At 58.6% G+C, this 11,931-nt stretch overlaps 1 long non-coding RNA gene across 1 annotated transcript in view; it reads left to right on the forward strand.

The window, feature by feature from the left end:
• The window catches only part of LOC133050129 (uncharacterized), a 121,380-nt gene extending 111,011 nt beyond the window's left edge, over window positions 1-10,369 (forward strand). Inside the window, exon 3 of the long non-coding RNA XR_009691538.1 lies at window positions 10,287-10,369. This is a non-coding gene — a long non-coding RNA (uncharacterized LOC133050129). The remainder of the gene's footprint in view (window positions 1-10,286) is intronic.
• Window positions 10,370-11,931: the final 1,562 nt, after the last annotated feature.

The following is an 11,931-nucleotide window of genomic DNA, read 5'->3' on the forward strand; positions in this document are numbered from 1 at the left end:
GGATCTTGAGATGGAAGATTAGTCTGAATCATCCAGGGGGAGGGAAGGGCCCTTATAAGGAGGAGACAGAGATCTGAGACAAACTGGAGCAATGAGGCCACAAGCCAAGGACGGCCTGCAGCCTCTAGAAGGCGGAGAAGATGAGCTGTGTTGGGATTCAGCTGAAAGTGGGGGTCTTGGGCCAGCATATGGAGGGCCTCCTTCCTGCAGGGGATTCGTCACTGTAACCTGGGAGGGGTCTGGAGAGGTTGGAGGACACTGTGACTCTGATGTGGGGACCATAGTTTTCATGTGTCTCATGGCCTCCTGGGGCCCACAGTAAGGGGGTAGGGTGCAGGGGGCCATACTCTAGGCAGTCCAGAAGGGTCAGCCAGGCTCATTTCCTTCGGGGAAAAGCCCACCTTGACCTTTTGGAATTATGAGCCCCCATCCAGGATGGAGGCCCTGTGCTGCACGCAATACTGGCCCCAAAACCGGCTTGGAGGGGGTTGCAAACACAGAGGATAAATGGACCAGCACGTCTGTGTCCACGGCAGCACCCCCAGCCCTCATGCATCCCACCTGCTGAGGACCCCATCCCATGTGCTGTGTGCCCACCAGGAAGCAGCCTGTTTGAGGGGGCTGCCGGCAGGTTGCTGCCATTCCTATGGGCCGAGGAGGGAGGCCTGGAGGTTGAGGGGCCAGGGCCCATGGGATCCTGGGTCTCCCCAGCCACCAGAAGGAGGCTTCTGTGGGTGCCCCTGAGGCCGTTGGTGCACAAGGACTCAGGGTTGCCTGCTCTCAGAATCTCAGGGAACTGGCTCCCAGAGCCGCCAGGCTGGTGGCCGAGGACACACGCCCCTCGTGGCCATGTACCGCCACCCACCCTCTCGCTGGGTTCTGCTCCCCAACCGCACTGCTCTGTGCTTAGGGGTTGGGTACTTAGAGGTGGGAATCGGGCTCGCGGGGCTCAGACGGAAGAGGCCGCTCCATGCCGGTGGTAATCTATGGGAATCTGTGCTGGAAACACAGCAACCTGAAATAACAAAAGAGCTGGGCAGGCTCCAGAGGCTTCTGGCAGGAGCATTTAACACATCACGAGAGGGGGCGGGCCGCCCAGAAGAGGTAGATGGCGGGGCCCCGCAAGGCTGGGGTAGGCGGCTGGCTCTCGTGGGGGCAGGAATGCCAGGCGTGGTTGCAAGCTTGCTCTTAACAGGAGGAGTGAGCCCTCCCCAGGGACCTCTGTTCTAGGAAAGCAGCCTGAGCCTGTGGAGCAGAGGGGGGGCCCCCCCCACCCCCATCCCACTCCCACCCGGGCCACCCCACCCCTACCCAGGCAAAGGCTCCTAACTGGGGGCTTCTCTCCTGGGACCCTGGATCTCAGAGATCAAGGACAGCTTCCAGCCCACTGAGTTCCCTAAGAGGTGGTGGTGAGCAGGAAGAGGACGCTTCAGTGAGTTCTAAACACTCTTAGGGGATCTAAGATCCTCATAAACAAAGGCCTAAGTGCTTACAAGGAAACTCTCAAGGGCTTATCTTGGGAAATTATTCAAAGGGCAATAAAACAGAGCTTCTGGCCAATGAGGGACTCTGAGCCCAAGATGGGCTGGGGCCACTGGTCATGGATCCACACCATCAGAGACAGTGGAGCAGATATCCAGCAAATATCCTGTGAAAATCCAGTCTTCCAAGTGGAGAAAAGAATCGGGACCATGTGGGTCGAGAGTCTCTTCCGGAACATGTTAGACCCCGGAGTGGGGGTCTGTCTGCCCCGTGTTCCCCAGGTGTGCAGAGAGTTTGGGGCCTCTGCGTGGAGCAGGACCCTCCCAGGAGGAGCCCATGAGGAGAGGCCAGGCTGGGACTCGCTGACCACACACCTTCTCTTGTGAGGCATGGCTGGACAGCTGTGGTGATGAGCATGGTCCTGTGTAGGGTCAGCAGTGACATCACGTGTCTTCCCCGAGGGTAGCCCTTGGCCTGAGTCCTGCTCGCCAGAAGTTACCTGAGTGGAGGGAGGTGGCAGGGTGTTGGGGAGGAGCTGGGTGGGAGCAGGGTTGGGGTGCAGGAAGCACAGGAAGTCGGTCCTCTAAGGAGCTTGGGTGTCAGGACGTCTCTGCTGAGAGTCACTAAGGCCAGCTCAGGGATAGAAGTGGGCAGCTTAGAGATCACCCTGCAGGAGTGGGCCTGGAATCCATCTTAGCTCCCCCCACTGGTCCCCCGCCCAGCAGGGGCAGCAGACGGACAGGCATGCCCACCCCTAGGAGCCCACCAGTGGAGTGGGGCTGGTTCACGGACTGTGGCCGCAGGGCCATACGCCATCTCAGGGCTGGTGAGCACCAACCCCAGGCTCCTCCTCATGCAGCCCTGCACACAGGCTCCCAGGGGGCAAGGGTGTGTTCTGGGCTTCAGACAGAGTCTCACATGCTCCCCTGACATGGGGGATTTGCTGTGGGGCCCAGCTGCCAGGGCAGTGTCCTTCCCGCAGACCGCTCTCCCGCTGTCCTCATGTGGCCAGGCCTCTCGGCATGAGCCCCGTCCAGGTGGTCTTTCCTGCACCGAGGCCTCGGCCCCTTAGAGGCCTGTAAGATAGTGGCCAAGGCCGCCCCCCAGCCTGTGGGGAACTGACCGTCATGACTTCTGGGTGGTGTTGGAGGTCAGTGAGGCCACTCAGAGGACTGTCCGGCACGCAGACCACCTTATGATGCCCCCCAGAGCTGTGTGGCAGGAGGGCCTGGCTCCCGAAACCAAGCTCCCCGTCCAGGCACCCCATGCTGGGCGTCTGCACCAGGAGGACTGGCAGTGGCTGGATGCTCAGGGGGCCCAGTCTCAGAGAGGACGCCCTCCGCCTTTGGCTCCATGGCAGGCGTGCTCCCCTGCCTTCTGCTGCGGGGCCCACAGAGTCACAGGTCCCTCCTCGAGCCAGCCCCAGTTAGTCAGTAGGGACTAGCCCCTGGGCCGCGTCGTGCTGCGGGGCGGCCACACCAGCTTCAGGGGCCCTCAGACTCTCCGGGCTAATAGAGAAAGGGCAGCAAGTGGTGGTGTCAACTAATTGTCTTGCTAATTTTTTTTTAACCAAATTGACCACTGGGCTTCTGGCCACTCGGCTAAGGGGAGCAAGGAGGAGAGGAAGTGAGGGTGAGCACCTGGCAGTCCTGGGGTGAGGCAGGTCCACCCCAGCCAGGAAGGGAGGCAACGGCAGCTCCGCCTTTGGGGGAGGGACGTGGGGGGACTGGGACCCACGGTGGGGGAAGCCTCACAAGGTCTTTGTGGTCATGGGGTCGTGGGGGCTCCTAGGGAGTGGGGTCTTTGGGGGTCTTTGGGGGCCTTTGTAGGGAAGCATAACGTTGCTCTGGGGATGGGTTCAGCCTCATCTGAGTCTCCTGTGTCTTGTGTGGAGGCCCGACCTCAGGGGTTCTGCCTGGACTCCAAGGAAAGGTCCCCTGCTCAGCTTGGCTCAGTGGATGTTCTCTGGCTGCGCCTTGATGGTACTTTCTTGCCTGTTTTCTTCTTGACTCTTTGTTGGCTGGTCTTTGCAGCCGTGGCATGTTTGCTCTGCTCCCTCAGGGAGGAGGTCACGGTGACTCACCCAGGCCCTGGGGGGTCCTCCTGGCCTGGCAAGATTTGGCAAGTGTCCCCAGACACGAGTGTTTCAGAGCTTTATTAATCCCAGGCTCCAAGCCCTCCTGGGACCCCGCCTCTGAGTCTGAGCCGTCTGCCCCATCCACTCAAGCCCTCAGGCGTCCGTGCTGCAGACTGAGCTGTGGGGACAGAGGAGCCAGTCTGCTCTCCTTCCCCTGGGTTCAAACTTCGGGGCTTTCTTTTTGTTCTTTTTCTTCCCAACCCTCACCCTGTTTTTGTCTTTTCTCCACATCTTACTATGAAGTTTTGCAGACAAACAGGCCACAAGAAAACCGTTCACTGGACACCCTCAGCCCATCTCCTGATTTCCTCCGCCCCCCCCACCCCCCGCCGGCTGCGTGAGCCTTATCACACGCGTGTCCCCTCTCTGCTCTGTCCCTCCTGCTTCAGGTGCACTCTTGTCATCTCCTCTATGTTTATCCTTTGGCATTGCACTGTCCCCCAGCACTTGTTTATCTGCTTCCGGGATGGACTGCGGTCACCTGTGTAGCACCTGCGTCCACGGCCAAGCTTGCTCGCTGACCCGTCAGACTCGTCCTGTCCTTCTGGCCTGTGCCCAGCTCCCCCTGAGGGTCTGCAGGGCTGCCCTCCATCATTTTGGGTGAGGCTTGTGGGCGCCTCCCTGTGGCGGTGCCTGAGCCTCCCTCCTGACAGGTCCGGAGGCTGAGATGGAACATTCTAGGTGGTCCCTAGCATCCAGGCTGCTGTGGTGACCTCGGCGAGTCATTTACTCCGAGCCCCGGGGGCATAAGCGATACTGCTTATGGGGGTGCCATGGAGGTTACTGAGCTGACACCCTGCATTCGGTAAACAGCACGTGCTCATTAGCCGCTGCTTCCCTCCCCTGAGGCCGTATAGGGGCTGCAGAGGTGTGTCCGGTGTTCTGGTTCCCAAGGTGAAGCATGGGTCCATGCTTCCCTGGCGATCAGACCCTTGGCGGGCAGAGCCCTGGGGGCCAGGCTTCCCCAGAGCCACATCTCGCCGAGCTGGTCCCTCCATTCTTCAAATCCTGTGTCTCCTTGGTCCTCCCTCCTTCACCCGATGTGTTTCTCCGCCCAGTCTACACCTGAGGAGGTGCGTGTCACGGTGAGCCTGCGGTGGGTACTGGCTCACCCCAGGTATCACTGGGACGGGGCTGCTGGCCGGACTCCCTCTGCCCCCCACCACCGGCCACACACCCACGTCTTCCCCTGGCTACTCCCTGCTCAGCCGCTGGGGACCCTGGGCTCTGCGTCAGTGGCCTCTGGCTGCCTCGGGCGTGTGCTCCCGAATACTGAGCTGAACTGAGCTGACGGGTGGTTCCAGGCACCTGTCTGGCCCAGTGTGTGTGAATCAGGGTGGTGGGGGTGGCCGGGGGAAGCCAAAGAGGAGGTGCCATGGGGTGCTGGTGAGTCTCCGGCTGGGACTCCAGACCCAGGTGGTGACCCAGTGGGTGTGGGTGTGGCAGGTCAGTGGGCAGGTCCCCTCTGACTGTCCAAAGGGGACGGTGGGGGGCAGGCACCTGCTTAGTGCCTCCTGCTCTTGCTCCCGCTGGCTGGGAGGGAGCCCATGGGAGGAAGCCCCTGTCTGTCCTCTAGAGCTCTCGAGGGAGCAGACTCCAAGCCCAGCAGGGACGTTTCTCTCAAATCTTAGATCCCAGGTGACTGGGTGCTGGTGGAGATCTGACCAGCAGCAGGAGAGGGTGCTCAGGGGTGTCCCCCCCAACCCACCCCCGACCACGGCTTACACTCAACACCCTCTGCAGGGCCCACAGTACTGACCTCCTGGTTGAAGGGGACTCGCACCCTAGCCCCCAACCTCCCAACCCCGCCATCTTCCTGAGGACGGATGCATCCTTCCTCAGGACAGACAGCCAGGGAGTCAGCTCATGCTCGACACTCAGGGTCCGCCTGCAGCACTGAGCAGGCAGGGGCCCCGGAGACTATGCGCTGATGGCTTGGTGACAGCCGCCAGGACAGCCTCTGCCAGAGCCCGACCTGAGCGTCAGCAGACGTGGGAACAGCCTGGGGCACGGGCCGGGTGTGCGGCAGCTTTCACCCAGCCTGTTTATCACCTCAGCTTCTCTGCAGCCTCACGCTCCAGGCTTCAGACAGCCTTTATCCCCTGTGCCCGCAGCAAATGAAATAAAACACTTATCATGACCCGATGTCTCTCCAACTGTGCCCAGATCCCAGTGTCCAAAGCAATCATGCTTGCTTTAGGGGAAAATTCCCAGGCTCGTTTTCTCTGCTTATTATCTTCCTCTTGGCTTTTACCTTCTTCTTGTTCCTTTACAGGAAGAACAGTCTGGTCCCAGGTGGCCCTGCTGATGGGAAGGCCCTGGTTTAGTGCTAACACTCTGTCCTCTGTCTCTGAGGCTGTGCTGTTTGCTGCAGCCTTCATCCCCTAGTTCATTCATTTATCCTGGTTTTCAGCTCAGTAACGTGGAGACCACTCAGCTGTGCCCCCGCCCCCCATACCAGGCCGAAACTGCTCTGGAATAGTGGAGTCTGCTCAGTGTGTGGTTTGGGGAGAGTTGCTCTGCCCATCTGGGCCTCAGGGTCCTCACCTGTAGGGTGGGGTGACACTACAACCTGTTTCACGGGGTGGCTGGGAGGAGTCGTGGACGGCTCTAGTCCAGGGTTGGCTTCTAGCCAAGCTCGGCCACTGTCATCTCTGCCTTCATTAATAACAGACTCTGCAACAGATAGTGCGCATGAGAACCTGGGGACGGGCCTGGCTCCTCGTCACCAGGGTGGGATGGGCAAGGGGCTCTGACAGCTACACAGGCTGTGGACGGTGAGTTCACAGGGAAGCAGATCCAGCAGGACCGGTACAGGCAGAGGTGCAGGGCCTGGGAGCTCCCAGCACCTGGGAAGGGACGCTGTCACAGCAGGGGTGGACGGCCACCTGGACCAGCCCGCAGATGCCTCGGTGCCGTGGGAGGGGGGCTTATACAGCGCGTGGAAGGAGGGCCCCTAGGGTGGCAGTCTGCTGGGTCTCAGGAGGAGTGAGGGGGGTGGTGTCAAGGTCTAGACAAGACAGGGATCTTGATCGTGGATGGTGGGATGAATGGACAGACAGAGGGATGGATAGATTGGCATGATGTGTGCAGCAGAAGGAACGACCTTTGGAGGAAGAGTCATAGCTTTTTTTTTTTACAGCATTTCTTAGGACACAGTCCATAAAGAGCTTTTATGCAGAATGTATTTCCACAAAACTCCTACCAACCAACAAAAAAAAGACAACCCAACAGAAAAATGGGCAAGAGTTTTGAAAAGTCCTTCTCTCTTCACCCACTCCCCTCCCGGGAGGGTGGATGATGCTCACATGTGCTCACAAAGGCTGTTCCCCAGTTACATTGTCAGAGCCCTGTTCATTGTAACCTGTGCCGGAAGCCACCTCCAGGCAGACAGAATTTACAGAAAAAATGTGGAAAGATCTTTCACATGAAAAGATGCTCAATATCACTAATCATTGTTGCTGTTCAGTTGTGTCTGATTCTTTGCGACCTCATGGACTACAGCACGCCAGGCTTCTCTGTCTTCCCCATCTTCCAAAGTTAGCTCAAACTCACGTCCATTGAGTTGGTGATGCCATCCAACCATCTCATCTTCTGTCACCCCCTTCTCCTGCCCTCAATCTTTCCCAGCATCAGGGGTTTTTCCAGTGAGTCAGCTCTTCGCATCACTAATCATTAGGAAAATGCAAGTCAGAATCACAAGATTCTGCTTGGGCTTATACCCATCAGGATGAAAGTGAAAGTAGCTCAGTCATGTCCAACTGTTTGCGACCCCTTGCACTATACAGTCCATGGAATTCTCTAAGTACTGAGGTGGGTAACCTATCCCTTCTCTAACAGATCTTCCCAACCCAGAAATTGAACTAGAGGGGGGTTCTCCTGCATTGCAGGCAGATTCTTTACCAGCTGAGCTACCAGGGGCTCCTATTTGAAAAAAAAAAACAGAGAATAATAAGTGTTGGTGAGGATGTGGAGAAACTGGAAGCCTGGTGCTCTAGTTCTATTTACGGCATGCATACCCCAAAAGAATTGAAAGCAGGGTCTCAGAGATATTCGTACACCTGTGTTCACACAGCATTGTCCACAACAGCCAAGAAGCATAGCAACACAAATATCCACTGACAGATGGTGGATAAACAAAATGTGGTCCATCCATGCAACGGAGCGTCAGCCTCCAAAAGGAAGGAAGTTCTAACGCATACTTCCACATGGATGAACCTTGAGGATATCGAGCTGAGTGAAATAAACCAGACACCAAAGGATAATTTCTGTATGGTTCCACCGATATGAGGTCCCTGGAGCAGTCAGATCCACGGAGGCAGAAAGTAGAGGTGGGGCCAGGGGCTGGGAATGGGGAGATGGGGGCATATCTAGTGGGGACAGTTTGAGGTTTTCAAGGTGAAAAGGGCTCTGGGGACAGATGAGGATGATGGAGGCACAGCACTGCACATATACTTGGTACCACTGACCAGTGACCAGGACGGTCAGTCTTACCCCGTGTGTATTTCACCACAATTATAAATAAAAGGATGATGCATCTCATAGTGCTGAATGAGTGGAGCTACACACGGACTCCACCAACAGAGTGACCCTGCTGACCACCTGCCGTGTCCGTGGCTGGACTGGTCCCCAGGGCCAGGGGCCTGGGGCCACACTGTGCTTCCTGTCGGGGCTCTGGTCCGTGGCAGTGTGGGGCAGGGTGTGGCAGTGCGGGCTGCTGGATGCCTCTGTGTGTCTGCTATACTTGGGAAAGACTTAATAGAAAGAAGGGTTGCCTTAGACTAAAGGACTGCGGCTCCTGGAAGCCTCAGAATACTGTCTTTAGCCGTCCGTTGTCTCTAAGGGTCTCGAGAATGCCCTCGTAGCCTCACGTGGTCCACAGATCTTAAGGGGTGCCACCAGCCCTCTGGCAAAGAGCCGGTCTATTTTACAAACATGTTCACGCACTCCAATTTAAAGATTAAAAAGGAACAAACAGCCTTGAAGAATGAGCGTGAGAAGGGGTCTCTGAAGCCCAGCCTCCACTCGGCCTCGACATCTGTGGACTGGAGAGACGAGGCCCAGATGTTCCCATGGGCCATGGCAACCTGGAAACTATTAATTAGACCGCAAGTGAGATAGGAGCCTGCAGTGTATTTGGCCTCTGCAGGCAGTTATTTTTTATGTTTCGCTGACAGTCCAAACGATCCTAGATAAATCAGAGGAGAGTGGCGTGAGCCGGCACGCACCTAGAGAGGATGAACCCATGGCTCCGCAAGCACGGCTGTGCTAGGAGGGCCCTTATGTGCTTCTCAAATGTGAAATCTCACCGGAGCACAGGAAGGCAGGTTTTCGGGGCGAGGGGGGTGCTCCAGATTCATGAGTGCTCGTTTGGACATGGGGTGCAGGTGGAGGCGTGGAGAATCAGACTGGGCCCCTGGACACTCGCGGGCGTGTGAGTCCTACGTGGGCTCCCAGCGAGGCTGGCAGCTGCTGGGCAGGGGCGGTCACCTCCAGAGCCCCTCAGGCCTGGAGCCTCTCACATCCTCATGACTTCTCTCTGTCTCTGCAACAGTCCTGAGGGAGGCACCGAAAGACAGGGCACAGGTCTGGGTGTCCTCGGAGGCCAGCCCTGGGGCTGGGACGGAACCTGTCTCTTGCCTGCGAATCCAGTGCAGTTTGTAAAGAGGTGTTTGTTACAGGCCATGAGTCCTTCCTTCCTCCTAACCTGCAGGGACTGTGGATGGGAACCGAGAACTAGTGCCTTAGAGGCGTCAGAGGAGCGATTGAGAGGCCGGGTGGGGGAAGACAATGAGGCAGAGGGGTCCCAGACCATGAGCTGCTGGCTGGAAGGTCGCAGGGAGACACCGAGGACCTGAGAGGCTGGAGGAATCGGCCGCAGAGGCCTCAGAGGAGGGTCCAGTCCCGGAAGCCCTCCCCACCGCCATCACAGAGCATCGTGGGGCCTCAGCTGGCCCTGCACAGAGTAGTGTGGGGGCACCCATGGGGAGGGGCAGGATGTCACTGTCCCCCGAGTGACACCCCTTCCCAGGGACACTGCAGTGACCCACAAGAACATGCTAGAACCTGCTGCTACTTGGCCATCTCCAGGGGGCGCGGGGTAGAGAAATAAGGACAGTGTGATGGAAACCTGGCCGTAGAAACCTCGAGCCCGCCGATGACCGTCTGTGCCCACGCTCGTGGGGGTGTGACTGTGGGGGAGTGTGCACAACACATGTAGGCTGGGGGGCTGGTGGGGCCCGGGATAGGCACCTGAGGGAGTCCCCCGAGGATGGCGTGGGAGGGCTGTCTGGCGGGGCCCCTCACCCACCCCACCGCCATGCCCAGACATCTGGGTGTGAAGGTTCCTGAGCCCGGCGCTGTCCTGGGGCTGCTGCTGCTTTTCTTTTCTTTTTTTTGGTCGTGCTCAGTCTTTGCTGCTGGAAGCAGGCTTTTTCTCCAGTTGCAGTCAGGGGAGCCACTCTCCAGTTGCAACGGGCTCCAGAGCACAGGTCCGGTAGTTGTGGCACACGGGCTTCGTTGCCCCGAGGCATGTGGCATCTTCCTGGACCAGGAGTCGAACCCGTGTCTCCTGCGTCGGCAGGTGGATTCCTTACCACTGAGCCACCAGGAAGTCCTGGGGCCGCTTCCTGCATGTCCCGTCTAAACCCTCGTGTGTTGTTCACAGGGTTGGCTGGCGGCCCAGAGAGAAGAGCCGTGTGGAGCCGAAGAGGTGGGTGGACCGCACGGCCCTGGAGCAGAGATACCGGCCTGTGACCAGGGACCGCAAGGTAGGGGACGGCTTCCTTTTCTCTTTGGAGTTTGATTTGCGCCACGTCCTGTCTTGTTTCCCTTGTTCTTTACTGGTTATGTTGTACGTGGTTAACGCTGAGCTGCTGTCCATCGGTACGTCCCTTCTCTGTTCTTGGTGGCAGGTGGTTAGTGTTGAGCGGTGTCCGAACTCCGGTCACGTCTGTGTCTGCGTCGGCGGGTGGTTGTCTGTGTCCACGTGGCAGGTGCTTGGTGTTGGGTCGGTGTGCGTTCTCGGGTCAGGTCTGTGTCCGCATCGGCAGGGGGTTAGAGCTGAGCCAGTGTCTGAGCGCCGGTCAGTGGGGCACAGATCATGGTTCTCGGTTCGTGCTGAGCTGATGTCAGCACTCGGTTTGGGGTGGTTGTGGATGAAAAGACGCGATCCAGGCGTTTGGGTGGCTCTCACAGTGGACCGGGGACAGGACGCTTGTCTCATCTGAGGTGTTTGCTGGGAGGGGCTCAGAGGGCAGTGCTGGTGAGCCCTGGGTGAGCACCGCCCCCGCCTCTGCCCTTCACCCTGAGCTCCAGGAGGAAAAGCTGTGGTGATACCCAGAGCCAGGCTGGGCACTGGCGCTCACCAGGGGCTGTGCTGAGAAGCCCCTCCCTAGGCCTGGCAGGGGAGCCTCCATGACCGCCCGCGAGCCGTGCAGAGAGTGAGCGAGGACCTGACGCCGGACGTGTGAGGTCGCCCTGCCCACGGCAGTCATCCCTGTGCCAGGCAAGCCCGCCTCGCACTCCTGGTGGGATGGACGCCACTGTTCACTGTCTATAAACCTGCCCTTGGAAAGTGGCTTCCTGGCTTGTTTCTGATCAGATCTATGGGGCCGGGGGGATCCTCCCTGCAAGCCTCAAACAGAGCTGTTCCCTGAACAGCCAGGACCGCAGCACCGTGGCACATAACTCAGAGGGAAGGGCAGGGCCTGTGCGAGTCCTTCAGGAATGCGGCCAACTGGTTATGTCACGAAATCTGCCAGCCTGCTTTCCCGTTCCTGGTGATTCAGGTCCCGGCAGCACGCACGGGTCATTTCAGCTCTGAAGTTCACTGAGGCGCGCGCTGAGTGAGCGGCCAGGGGAGGGGGAGGGGCGCGAGGGACCCTCGGGTGAGGGACACAGCCTCTGTCTTGACAGGGTGGGGTCACTCAGGGGGGCGCCTTCGTCAGGCTCCTCGATGGGTACCCTTACGATGTGTGTTTTGCACAGAGAGTAAATTTTCCCTAGAAAAACACAAGCAAACGTTGAGGTCTAGTTAGGGCAGTGCCGGCTGAAGCGCTTGGCGATGGTACATCAGAATGTCTGCCATTTTGCTCTGAAGTGCGTCAAGAAGTAAGACGGACCCGTGGGCCCCTGGAGGGGTGGGATGTGACACACGGCAAGGAGGCAGACGGCACGGTGCACGGCTGTGACCTCAGGTGGCAGGTCCGTGGGTGCTCCCTGCCGTGCCTTCAGCTTGTCCGTGCCTGGGGAGGTGGGAGCAAGACTCTGCGCGGGGCCATGGGGGCCTGGGGTGTCATTTTCTAGGTCTT

Source organism: Dama dama, chromosome 4, assembly GCF_033118175.1.
Source record: "Dama dama isolate Ldn47 chromosome 4, ASM3311817v1, whole genome shotgun sequence".
NCBI classification, from domain to species: Eukaryota; Metazoa; Chordata; class Mammalia; order Artiodactyla; family Cervidae; genus Dama; species Dama dama.